The sequence below is a fragment of the Xyrauchen texanus genome, chromosome 29 (assembly GCF_025860055.1).
Source record: "Xyrauchen texanus isolate HMW12.3.18 chromosome 29, RBS_HiC_50CHRs, whole genome shotgun sequence".
In the NCBI taxonomy this organism is placed as follows: Eukaryota; Metazoa; Chordata; class Actinopteri; order Cypriniformes; family Catostomidae; genus Xyrauchen; species Xyrauchen texanus.
This window is the reverse complement of record NC_068304.1, coordinates 2,462,601-2,476,663: the sequence shown is the minus strand read 5'-3', so window position 1 is coordinate 2,476,663 and position 14,063 is coordinate 2,462,601. Positions and strand designations below refer to the sequence as shown.

Here is a 14,063-nt window from a genome sequence, read left to right as displayed (position 1 = left end):
CAGTAATTTGTTTTGGCATTGCAAGAAGAAATCTACAAATTAGAAAAGAAGCAATTTTTTTTAGTTTTTTCATTACCCATTTAGCACGCCTGCCATCTGTGACCTCACACAGCATAGTCTACCTATTTGACTTGTTTTTTGTTTTTTTTTGCATAGCCGAATTTCAAATATTACAAGTAAACACACTTCTAAGATGGACAGAAAACACGGACAAGTTCTTGAAAAAGGAAAACTTTGACGATGGTTAGCCTATGAGGGATAGTGGCGTGCCGAAGAATTTGTTAGTACTAAAAAGTGTGCCGTGGCTGAAAAAAGGTTGGGAAACGCTGCTCTAGTTGAATGCACTTTCACACAAATAGGGCATCTTACGCCCTGTGATTCATAAGTGCATCAAAGATCCAGTGAGAGAAACTTTGCTTGCCTTTTGCGCAGCCTCCATAACAAATAAAGAGCTGATCTGACAGCCTGAACTGGCGGGTGTGCTCCAAATACCTGTGTAATGCCCACACAGGGCATAAAAAACAAATGCATCAACTGCTCCTCATCCGAATTAAACGGTGGGGGAAAGAAGGCATGTAGGCAGACCAACTGAGCCCAGAAGGTTGTGGACAGAACCGTAGGCACATAGCCTTTCTGTGATGACCGCGGCTTTTGAAAGACCCAGCCCAAATACCAGGCATGAGCTGTCAACCAACAGTGCCTGCATTACACCCATCCTCAGGCCAGAGCCAATAGAAGTGCAGCCTTGGGGTCTTGGAAATGGAATACTAGAGTCATGTGGGGAGTATATTTAATGTTTATTATCAAAACCTGGTATGGGAATCTGGGACATAGGAGCAAAAGTAAGTTATCTAGAATGGTAAGAATGGCAGGAAAATGCCATAGGTTTGTTTGTACCTATGGCCATCACTGTTTAATTGATTGTTATGGTAGTTTTGTTCCTGTTTATTTGTTTGTCACTGTGATCATTTGAGATCTCTACTCTGTATGAGATTCTGAGACCATCATGATGCACAAATTATATTCTTATTGGATTTTATGATGTTCATTGTGTGAAAACAGTGTGTTTCTCTGTGTACTCTTTTGAGAAGCCACGTCACAATAAAGTATAGAGTAAAAATGGTTTGCTCAGATGCCTCATTCCGATTGTACTATTATATGGGGACATTCCTGACAGAGGTGAATTATATTATTAACGCTGCTTACCAGACAGACATCCGCTTTTATCCGATATCTTTAGTCTACGTCTTCTCTTAAAGTAAGCGATACACCAAACTTTGCCATAATAATAATAACAACGATAACATCAAATGACATTGTGAAACATCGGTCTACCGCCCCCCTCTTTTCCCAGCGCAGGTGGTGCAGTCTGTCTGGAGCAGGAAGTGGGAAGTCTGCGGGAAGGAAATCAGACTACTTTTCTCTTTAAAACGATTGTAAGGATTTTCGCTCTGTACTCGTTATTTACTTCAAAATATTTGCTTTAAGGAGGACATCTCAGTAAGCCGTAAGTGTAAATGCAAGATTTTACCAAATTTAAATCGTCACTGAAAAGCTGTTATAAGGGCGATGATTTCTCAACAATCCATGTTTATTTATGATCGATTACTTAAATTTGTATCTAAACACACTTATTGCTGCATTTTAGTTAAGAAAAGAAAAGGAATGCCCTTATTTAAGCTGTGTCAGCCAGAACGGAATATTTTAGTTTATGTACAGACTGAATTAAAATCAAGGCTTCACTACATCTCCAATACGTTACATTGCATATGGCTGTAGAGAAAACTAATTTTAACGCCATCCGACCTATGTATTCGTTGTATTTGGCTTAGGTAGGCGTATTCTTTATACCGTTTAAGTCATTGACGGGCGTTTTTTTTTTTTTTTTTCAGTTATGGAAAATTACAGTTGTGTGGTCAGGTTACAAAATTAATTTGATGCCACATTTGTCAGTGATGAATGGAGAACTTTTACCAGCCATGCATATTCCCTTTTTACGTTAATTAAAAATAGCTACATTTTTATGTCCCTGTGACAAAATAATTATTCAGTTTTTTCCCCCAGTGTTTCTGACCTTGACCTTAGGCTCTTTATGTTTGAATTTGATTTGTTTTGTTGTTGAGGGTGAAATTATCATTCTCATATTGAGATTAATACCATGTATTGTTTAGTCATTCTTAATGAAGTCATTCCCTGTCCGGCTGTTATTCCTCCTAAAGATCATTTATAGGTTTCTTTTTGGTGCCTGTGGTGGGAGAGCATGCAAAAAAAAAATGTGACTAGGCCTAAGTGGAATTGAGGTGCATTATCAAATACATTGTGTCTCCAACTTCATATTTTGTGACTAATAATAAATATTATTCCTCATTAAACCACTGGTGATATATATATTTTTTTGTTTGTTTTTTGTCAGGATCCTGTCACTTGGTTAGTCATGTTTATTGTGGTGACAGGATCCTGACACCTTTGTTCTGTGTCTGTGTTGAGTGCATGGCTCAGCGGTACTCTCCTGACCAGGTGCTCTACTACTGTTACGGAATGTAATGGATCATGCCATCGGCAGTCGATTGCTTTGGTCTTTCTTTGGTCCTGGCTGCTCTGTCTTATTTGAATGCAGTTGCTGAGCTGCACTCGCGTGTCTACGGCTAATATACCTCCGCCATTACCAATTAACTTAAATGGAGACTGGAGCGTTAATTGAGACTTATTCAGAGCAGAGTTTGAGGATTATGTGCTGGTCACAGGCCTGGCTGAAAAGACCAGGGAGGTCCAAGCTGCCACATTGAGAAGTGTGATGGGATCTGAATGCAGACATGTTTACGGCACAATTTGAATCTCACAGCGGCGCAACAGGGAGACAATAAAAACATTCTAAATGCATTGGAAGCATACTGCAAGCCTGTCAGAAATGTCATTTATGAGAGGTATGTGTTCGGCTTTGTAAACAGGAGGAAGGGGAATCCATAGACAATTTTGTGACCCGATTGAGAGAAAAGCAGCAACTTGTGATTATGGTGGATTGAAGGATGAAATGATTTGTGACAAAATATTACTGGGCATTACAAATGAAGGCACCAGATGCAGGTTAAGTGAAAAAAAATGTAACACTGCTCACAGCCATTGAGATGTCACACAGCTGAACAGACCACTATGCATATGAGAGCGATGGATGCAGCATGCATACCTCCAGCCGAAATGGTTCACGCTGTTGCTAGGAAACCATTCAAGCCTAGCCGAAGCAGAGTAATTCACCAAGTCTCTTAGATACAAGCAAGGCATGCCGATACTGTGGTAATGTGCATACGTAAACATGCAGACTCTGTGGAACTGACAATCACTTCGCTAAAGTATGCCTTTAAAAGCTAAAGAAGATCTACAGTGGAGAAGCATCACTGCATTGAAGATTCCAAGGAGGAGCCGGTTGGGAACAGTGATGTTATGTACACATCATGTACACATTTTAGTCCATTAGCAAAGTGCACATGAAAGGGAAGAAAGGGTTTGTTTCCCTGCGATTTTCTGCATTGTCAATCAGATTGAGGTGTAACATGCAATGTGATGAGTTACAAGGACAAAGTAAAGGTGGCTTCTAACACTCCATTCCACCCCAGTAATGTCAAACTACGGCTGTACTCAGGTGAGTTGCTGGACTCCATGGGTGTTTTTGATACAGAATGCTTGGTCAAAGGAGAGACATACCAAGTGTCATTTGAGATAGTACAGACAAGTCAAAGTCCACTTCTCTCAGGCTCTACTTGTGAACATCTAAGCCTGATGCAGTATACAATCCCAGATGACGTGCTCAAGATGGAACAAGAACGGTCTGAGCCTTTGACTAAGGAACAGTTCGTTGACATTAGGGCTGCAACAAAGGATTATATTGATAATCGATTAATCTAACGATTATTACACAGATTAATTGACTAATCGTTGATTATTTCAATGACTAATCGGTATGCTTTGAATGATTAATCAACTTTTGCAATTAGTTATAACATTGAGTTATACTTATTCTAACTTTTATATAAAACAAGAAAATCACTTCAGCTTTTGAAAAAGTCTTTTTAATGAACTTTGAGCCAACTGAACGGGTCAATCTCTTCAGGTTTTCTGATTCTGCCCAACTCAAAAATCACACACAAATGCTCTCCAAGCATTGATTTAATTATTTTGTTTCCTTTTAAATAGAAGCAAAAAAAAAATAATAAAAAATCAGCTGGACAAAAATTGCAGACAAAAAAAATATGTTTGAGTGTAAACACATTTTTATTAAATAAGGCAACAGCATTAAGAGCTTCATTTGAAAGGGTTCTTTTTCATGAAAAACAGTAAGTAACAGTGTCTTTTCTGGACTGGCTTTTTTTTTGGGATTGTCAAATAAGCACCAAATTAAAATGAAGAAAGGCCAGCATATCAACATGCTCACTCGACAAGCTTGCTCTTTTATTGTGAGCAAATGTTTCCTGCAGCAGAGAAGATATGTGACCGATCACGGAAAGTAGGGACACAAGTCGGTTTTGGGGCATTTTGAGTTATTCACAGATTCTGAAAGTGTAGTCTCCAAGCTTTCCAACGATTTGTAACACATGGAAATCTGACAATATTTGGAGAAGTTGTGGCCATTTGAAGGTAGGCACTCAAAAAAGCTAAAAGGGGAGAAAACGGCCTCAAAAGATTGTGCAGTTCTCACCTCTCTCTGCTGCTGGGAGTGACAATAGGGCTTATTTACATCTCATTTAGATAAGCCATACCCCTGTAAAGCTCCCCCTGTAAACATGGACTAAACATGAGATAACGTGATGCGTGTTCTTAGAATGAACAAAAAGCGACAAACTTTGATGTTTATGGAAACTCACCCCATAAGAAACAGAAAAGTATTCTTGCAGATCTCGTTGCCTCCAATGAAATAAGTCGTTCGGGCACACTTTCTCTTTGTCGGGGTCTTCTTTGTGGATGTAACCATCTCCGAAGTTTGCACTGTGCGTCTGTTTGCCTCTAAATGTCCAATAATTCGCATGACGCCAGTCCGATACATTCTTCCTCGTCTTCATCTTCGCTCAGTTGTAGATTAGGGATATTATTCAGTCTTATCATGCCACTTTCATCGTCGCTCAGATCGTCTTCAGAATCAGTGAGCGCTTGTTCATAAGCATCCGGCTTGTCGAAGAAGTACTTCAAAACATTTTCGTTGTAACGGCCACGGTTCAGCTCGTCTCGCGACATTCTTTGCGGCGTCCATCTTCATTGAATTTTGATATCAGATAGAGCCGGCTAGACGCTGCATAATAAGTAGCCACGCTGTTAGGGGCGGGGGCAAAAGCGCCGGTGGCTATTCAGTACGGAAATACACACAGACAATGACACGCCCCTACTGCATGCTAGAATCTCCGAAAAACAAGCCGATTTCAACCTCAAAATGTACGCTTTTAAATATACCAATACTGTTATCTCAAACATGGAGAGGCTTCTTCATGATCTCAACTAACAGATTCTGCAAAAAAGCGGAAATCACCAATTTTGGAAAAAAACACTTGTTTCTCATTTTGCTCACAAGTTGTGCTGCCGACTTGTGTCACTGGTTTCCGTGACGGGTCACATATGTTCTGCTGGAGTGGATGTGGCGGGAATGCAAAGAAAAGATCTTGCAAGCTTTGGGAGGTTAGGAAAACATCCCTTATTTTCCTTCCACCAACCCAGGGGATCTTCTTGTTTGGGTATTTGTGATTCTGAGAAGTGCATCTGTACCTCCTTTTCTCACCGCCTTTTGGTCCCCATGCAACTCCTCTTCACTGAGGCTGTCTGTGTCAGACTGGAGGAGGTTTTCTAGTGCTGACTCTTCCACTCTCCTTGGAACAGTCACACACTGACCCTGCCCTACTTCTATAGGTTTCCAGGACTCTTTTCCTGCTTTAATAGCCAGGACTTCGACAGTGCTTTGAACCTCTACCCTCTTTTCGGCAGACATAAACTTAAGCTTTCTAAATCTTGGGATTAGGTCTACTGACAGAAGAAATGTGTTGTCTTTGCCCTTGAAGAAAGTGTTGATATTCAACCACCTCTCTGTTAACTCTTTAGAAGGTTTGGCTAAAAAAAGCTTTTCCAGGTGTTGTTTCGAAGCTAAGGGATTGTTGCACAGACCTCTGTAGCCCTTTTGAAAGTTGAGGAAGGTATGACAATGTTGCATACTCTTGACCACTAAGAAATACAGTGGCACATTGAAATGGTTGCAGACTCTGGGGCAGCTTTTCAAGCAGTTACCACTGATCAGGCTTCAAATCAAAGTAATATTTGCCCCTTGGTGTCACTTCAGGATCAGAAAGTGTGGCAGTAATGGGCCAGCGCTGCTCCAATAGTCTCTCCACCATAAAATAGGTGCTGTTCCTCCGGTTACTGACATCTTGGATCAGCTTATGCTCATCTATGTGTTCATCTGCTGTTACATTTCCTTCAGCTTAGTATGGGCCAGTTCACTTCTCTTAAAATGTTCAATCAAGGTCCTTGCAGCTCCCAAAGCTTTGCAGATGCTGGTCTCTTTAAGGGAGTTGTTCACAATAAGCTGAAGTGTGTTTCCAGTACAGCGGACAGAGACCCAATTATGTTTGTCTGCAATTAATTTCATTGCAACCACAACATTGGATCCATTGTCATGGATGACTGCTTTAATGTTGTTTACTGGAATGTGAATTTTGCAACAACCTCTTCCAGCAATGTTGTTCTTCAAGAGGCATTGTTGCTAGTGTGAGAGTCTTAATTTTCCTGTCTTAATTGATAAAGTGACATGTGACACCAAGGTATGCTTCTGTTGCAAGGCTAGTCTAAATGTACAGCTGTCAGTGCAATGAAGCTTCCATCCTGAATAGTTTCTTTAAACTTTAAAAGACATCATTTTTTTTTTTTTTTGTTAAACCTTTTATTTTAAGATTCTCAATTTGAACTCCTAGTGGTTAAATTGCTGTTTAGTCATCTTTACAGGGTGTTCAATTTGAAATCTAGATTGTTACTAAAAGATGTATTTGCATTCGGTGTATGCATACCTTTTGACAGATTTGTTTTTTCTTCATATTGTTGTTCCATTTAAACTTGTAAAGTGTATTCTTGATGGAAGAAATCCAAAGTTGAATGCAGAAACCATTTCACGAAAGCCTTGTCCATCCACTATGGAAAGAGGTCTCATGTCTTTAACAATCATGCTCAGAATTGAATCTGTAAGAGCGGCGGTTTGCTGAGGAGTACAATAATTCTTCCTCAAAGAAAGTCATCAATAGGACCACAGCTAGCTTTTCTTTGAACTGAAACAGAAAAGGGGCATTTACTTCAGGGTACATAGAATGTTAACATATTAATCTGCAAACAATTATTACTATTATAAAATACATTTTTACACTACAAATAAATATTTTTGGCACACAAAATGAGATGAAAGGGAGAGAGACATTCTCATTCACCATGACAACTGACTAACTGATGCATCATTCTGCTTAAAACATCTTTGTAAAATATAAGGTATAAAAAAATAAAGGTAAGTGATAACTCGTATCACTTACCTTTCCTATAATCACTTTCCTATAGTACCTTATAATGTTATTATAATCAAAACAGTCCTGACTCCTGAGCTCATTCAAGCTTTAATATATGCAAACCAAACTATCACTTAACTGCTATTTTTTTTATTATTATAGTTTTTGCATTATATAATAAAAAGTTTTAACTAGTTAGTTACCTCAAGTTGGAGCTCACTCACCTCTCACCGTTTCCATCCCCTCTCGTGCTGGGATGTTTCCTCTTCAAATGCTCCAACATGCACATTGTGCTCCCATGAAAGGCAAGTTCCACCTTGCAGGTATTACACACGACTGCAGTTTTTGTTTAAAGTTTCGTTTTATTAAAACTTTCCCAAACTCTACTACTTCATTTGCACTCCATCATAATGCATACCTTGTTGTGTTTTCTTCTATTGGATTTTGTAGAGGAGGGCTGTATTACAGTCTAGTGCAACAGCGCCGCAGTGGTCAAAACGCGATATTGCAGGCCCTTACATTATTAGGTCAAAAGAGATCAAATGACTATTCGACAACAAAAATATTTGTCTATAATTTTATTTATTGTCGGCGTTGTCAATAATGTCGCCTAATCATTTCAGCCCCTAATTGACATACAGTGATGTGTTCAACTTGCCTGTGGAATCTCTGCCTGTGAGGTCCACTTTGAGCTGGATTCCAGTGTCACACCGGTATAGTGTGCCCCCCGTAATGTTCCAATTGCTATGGAAGCAGCCGTCAAAGCCAGACTGGATGCGTATCAGGCAGAGGGTCATATTACAGATGTGACAGAGCCAGCAGATTGGATCAGCAACATGGTGTTGGTAAAAAAACTGACAAGCTGAGGATTTGCTTGAACCCTGAACCCTGCTTGAAGTTCCTGAACAAAGCTCTGAAATGCTCTCATTCTTACAGTGCAGGCTGGACCAACAGAGCAGCTTCATGACCACGTTCTGGACCCCATGGGGCAGGAAACGGTGGTTAAAGCTCCCGTTTGGAGTCTCGGAGGCACCTGAGGTGTATCAACGGAAACCGCATGAATTGTTAGCAGGTCTAAAGTGGATTGAGCCCATCGCAGATAATATTATTTTCATTGGCTGCGGTGAAACAGCCCAGCAAGATGAAAATGACCATGAGTTTCAGGCTCTGTTGGAGCATTGCAAAGATGTCAAGATATGACTTAGCTTCAAAAAATTGCAATTTAAGGTCACCGAAGTGAAGTTCCATGGTCATATCCACTGGCTTGAAGCCCGACCCAGAGAAGATGAGGGCTATCGTGGAAATGCCTAACCCTACGGGCGTCAAAGGTGTACAGCGTCTCATTGGCTTTGCTAATTATTTAGCCAAGTTCATGCCCCTTTTGTCGACTGTTTGCGAGCCACTGTGGTGCTTGCTCTACAAAGACACCCCTTGGCACTGCCTACCCAAACGTGACGATGCAGTTCGCAAGCTTAAATCCCTGGCCAGGTCAATGCATGTGCTGCGCTATTATGATGTTACTAAGCTTATCACAGTACAAAGTGACTCCAGCCAAAGTGGTCTTGGGTGCTGTCTTATGCGAGATTGACCGCCTGTCGCCTTCTCTTCAATAGCCCAGACTCCCACAGAAAAAAATTACATGCAAATCGAGAGAGTGTCTCCGTATCGTCTTCGCTTGCCAAAGATTTGACCATTATCTGTATGGACGAGAGTTGGTTACAGCAGAGACACAAACCCTTGATCTCTATATTCAGCAAACCATTTCTCAGTGCACCCAAGCTGCTTCAAAGCATGCTCATGGCACTTCAAAACTACAGTCTGAAGATTGTCTACAAGCCAGGGCCTAAAATGTACATCAGTGACATGTTGAGCAGGGCAGCTGCTGACTGTACAGGCAAGGAAGCAGTTTACCAGTGGCATGCCATATGTCATCGGCAGAAAGAGCAGCAAGAGGTCATCAACCAAGCAGAATACCTGAATGTAACGGACTAGTGGCTGAAGAAAATCAGGGAGCATACTGAAAGGGATGATGCACTACAAGCCCTTAAAGCCACTGTCCTTGCAGGCTTGCCTGATGAGAGAAAACACCACACATCTGATAATTCTGGCCTTATCGAGATGAAATAAGTATGCAAGATGGCATTTTGTACCGTGGACAAAGTTATTATCCCCAAGTCACTACATCCAGAGATGCTCAAGCGCATACATTCAATCCACATTGGAGGTGATGCATGTTATTGTCAAGTCTGTGACACACTGTATTGTCCTAATATGCAAGCAGAAATCAAAGACTTTGTGAGTAACTGTTCAACTTGCAATGAATTTGTGCACAACCAGCAGAAGGAGACCATGCTTTCTCATGACATCCCCAGCAGGCCATGGTAGATTGTCAGCATGGACTTGTTCAGTCACCGGCAAAAGGACTCTCTTCTAATTGTGGACCATTTCTCAGATTTTTGGGAGATATAACTGCTTCATGATCTATCTGCAGAGACAGTAATCATGTGCTGCAAGGCTCAGTTTGCTGGACATGGTCAGCCAGATAGAGTGATCACAGATAATGGCCCTCAGTTTGGTGCTCCTTTTAATCGCTTTGCCTCCAGCTGGGAATTTGAGCATATCACCTCTTCACCAAGACACCCTAAATCAAATGGAAAGGCTGAGTGAGCCGTCAAGATTGCTAAGAACCTCCTGCGCAAAGCCGTGCACGACAGAACTGACCCTTGGAAAACAATCCTTCATTTTAGAAACACCCAAACTGAATATAGAGACAGTAGCCCTGCACAAAGGTTAATGTTGCGGTGACTGAAAACATCTCTTCTAGGAACAAACAAGCTTCTGGAGCCATGTGTTATAACTGGGGTTGTGGAGCAGCTTCACCACCAAAAGCAGTTGGCAAAATCCTATTATGACAGGTCAGCTTGTGATCTGTCAGAGCTAAACATAGGAGAGCGGATTCGTATGAAACCTCTTCCAGTGGAAAACCCTGCGTTCTGGAGTGTTGGCACCTGCCTTCAGAAAGTGGCACCACAATCTTATCTTGTGAATATGGGTGGATCTATATATAGGCGAAACAGAGTGCACCTAAGAGCGGCAGAGTCAACCACCACACAAGCATTGGACAGGACTGAACCCGAGTTGCCCTCCTCTGGGAGTGTTGCAGATGCCCTTTCATCTGCTGACTCAACTCTTGTGAAGCCCGAGTCACAGGCTTCACCTGACCCTGTCAAATCCTCATCATCAGATGGACGCACTTACACAATGGCTGGCTGATTGTCCAAGCCACCCAAGAGGCTTGATTTGTAATAATAGACATGCTGCCATGGCAAGGAACGAGTAAACAGTTCAAAATGGCAAGCAGTCGAAGTTATCTCATGCGAGATACCAAAAATTGCAAAGCTGATTCTAAAACCAGATGCGTTTGTCATCCGTGACCGATGGAAATAATAAGTGGAATAGCTATACTATTTCAATCAGCAAGAGAGGAATCACAGAAAACCTGGATGTACTTTCTTGGCAAGGAGGATTGATTATATGCATCATGGCCAGACACTGGGAAGAAGGCTACTAACATCACATTATATAAGACACAAAGTTTTGTTTTCACAACTTGTAAATGAACTTGTTAAAATCAATCAGCTGTGAAGTCAATCAGGTCTGTGTCTCCTGGCTGGGTCCGGGTCCCAGCTTTCAAATAATAGATGGGTCCGGCATTTCTTAGTTCTGCATGGGTAGTGGTCCAAGTTCTCAAATAATAGACTGGTTCTGTTCAGGTCCGGCATTTCTCTGTTTTGCATGGGTATGGGTCCAACGTACAGGAACCATTGCCATCCACCAGACATGTTTTTTTCTGTCAGGTGATGGAGGAGGTGCTGCCATCCACCATTGGACAGAAGATACGCTGCTGTCCTCTGGGAGGCGGGGGAACTGCTGCCGTCCACCAGGGGACAGAGGAGCGGCTGTCTTCTGACAGGGGATGGAGGAGCAGGTGAGGACCGGCTGGGTGACGTGCCCACAGGAGTCTAAGAAGAGCATTTTCTTTTCTCTCTCCCCTCCCTCTCCTCGATTTTCAGGTGGTGGGGAGGACCATCGGGAGGCGGAACTGTCAGAAGGGAAGCATTTCTCTTCCAGACATTGGGTAGGGGAGGGTAAGCCAGTCTGGATGGCACCCCGGCCTGATTCAGGAGGAGTGTGACGAGGAGGTGGGCGTGGCTGGGCCATGAGGATGCACGCTCTGAGCTGAGTTGCCTAATCAGCGGGAGGGAGATAAGGGAAGAAATTTGCTGAAGGTTCGTGATGATCTGGGGCTGCTTCAGCAAGGCTGGAATTGGGCAGATTCATCTTTGTGAAGGATGCATGAATCAAGCCACATACAAGGTTATCCTGGGAGAAAACTTGCTTCCTTCTGCTCTGACAATGTTCCCCAATTCTGAGGATTGTTTTTCTAGCAGGACAATGCTCCATGCCACACAGCCAGGTCAATCAAGGTGTGGATGAAGGACCACTGGATCAAGACTCTGTCATAGCCAAATCTCCAAACCTTAACCCCATTGTCACACTAAAGCAATGTGAATGACTGGCCAAAAGTTTGGGATAATGTACAGATTTTGCTCTTATGGAAATAAATGGGTACTATTTATTGATAAATATATGTTAATTACTATTACAATTTGAAAAAAAAATTCAGAACATCAAAGAGTTTTCATCAAAAATCCTCCACATGCAGCAATGACAGCTTTGCAGATCCTTGCCATTCTAGCTGTCAGTTTGTCCAGATACTCATTTCACCCAACGCTTCCTGTAGCACTTGCCATAGATGTGGCTGTCTTGTCGGGCACTTCTCACGCACCTTACAGTCTAGCTGATCACACAAAAGCTCAATGTGGTTAAGGTCCAAAACACTCTTTTCCAATTATCTGTTGTCCAATGTCTGTGTTTCTTTGCCACTCTAACCTTTTCTTTTTTTTTTCTGTTTCAAAAGTGTCTTTTTCTTTGCAATTCTTCCCATAAGGCCTGCACCCCTTTGTCTTCTCTTTACTGTTGTATATGAAACTGGTGTTGAGCGTTGAGAATTCACTTAAGCTGTCACTAGAGAGTCTGATGTACTTATCCACTTGATTAGTTGTAACTCGGCCTTCCACATCTCTTTCTGTCCTTGTTAGAGCCAGTTGTCTTTTATCCTGGAAGACTGTATAGTACACCATTGTATGAAATGTTCAGTTTTTTGGGCAATTTCAAGCTTTGTATAGCCTTCATTGTTAAAACAATGATTGACTGAGTTTCTAAGAGAAAGCTGCATATATTTTTGCCATTTTTGACCTAATATTGACCTTAAGACATTCAGGTCTATTGCATACTGTGGCAGCTCAAAAACAAACACTAAGAACATTTAACTAAACAAATAGCTTTCAACTGTGTTTGATATAATAGCAAGTGATTTTCTAGTACCAATTTAGCATAATTACTCAAATGATAAGGTGTTGCAGTGATGACTGCTGGAAATGTGGCCTGTCTAGATTTGATCAAAAATGACTTTTTTCAAATTGTGATGGTGCTGTATATATATATATATATATATATATATATATATATATATATATATATATATATATATATATATATATATATATATATATATATATATATATTATTTATATTTAATTACACATTTGAAGTCAGAAGTTTTCATACACCTTAGCCAAATACATTTAAACTCAGTTTTTCACAATTCCTGACATTTAATCATAGAAAACTTTCCCTGCCTTAGGTCAGTTAGGATCATTATTTTAAAAATGTGAACTGTCAGAATAATAGTAGAGAGAATGATTTATTTCAGCTTTTATTTATTTCATCACATTCCCAGTGGATCAGAAGTTTACATACCCTTTGTTAGTATTTGGTAGCATTGCCTTTTAATTGTTTAATTTATGTCAAACATTTTGGAATGCCTTCCACAAGCTTCTCACAATAAGTTGCTGGAATTTTGGCATATTTCTCCAGACAAAAATAGTGTAACTGAGTCAGGTTTTTAGGCCTCCTTGCTTGCACATGCTTTTTCAGTTCTGCCCACACATTTTCTATTGAATTGAGGTCAGGGCTTTGTGATGGCCACTCCAATACCTTGACTTTGATGTCCTTAAGCCATTTTGCCACAACTTTGGAGTTATGCTTGGGGTCATTATCCATTTGGAAAACCCATTTGCAACCAAGCTTTAACTTCCTGGCTAATTTCTTGAGATGTTGCTTGAGATATCAACATCATTTTCCCTTTTCATGATGTCATCTATTTTGTGAAGTGCACCAGTCCACAGTGTGGTAGCAAGGAGGCCTACAAACTAGGGATGGGATTCATCAATAATTTGGTATTCGAATATTTAAGCTCATAAAAAACAAATACTTGAATATTCTATTATTTAAATGAAGGAAATTAATGAGAAAGAGATGGTGTAAAATATATATATATTTTTTTAGTCATGCAGGTTGCATCACCATTTAAAAAAACAAGCTTATATTATGCTTTTTTTTTTTTTTTTGCTTTTTTAAAAA

The 14,063-nt window shown here is 40.7% G+C and overlaps 1 protein-coding gene across 3 annotated transcripts in view; it reads left to right on the top strand.

The window, feature by feature from the left end:
* The first annotated feature begins 1,370 nt into the window (after window positions 1–1,370).
* Window positions 1,371–14,063, top strand: part of LOC127623226 (src substrate cortactin-like) — a 41,346-nt gene continuing 28,653 nt past the window's right edge. The window contains exon 1 of one of the 3 annotated variants that reach the window (XM_052097564.1): window positions 1,371–1,436. The gene's annotated coding sequence lies outside the window, so the exon portion shown is untranslated. Of the gene's footprint in view, window positions 1,508–14,063 lie in introns of all 3 variants that reach the window. The other 2 variants (XM_052097562.1, XM_052097565.1) reach the window with 2 other exon arrangements.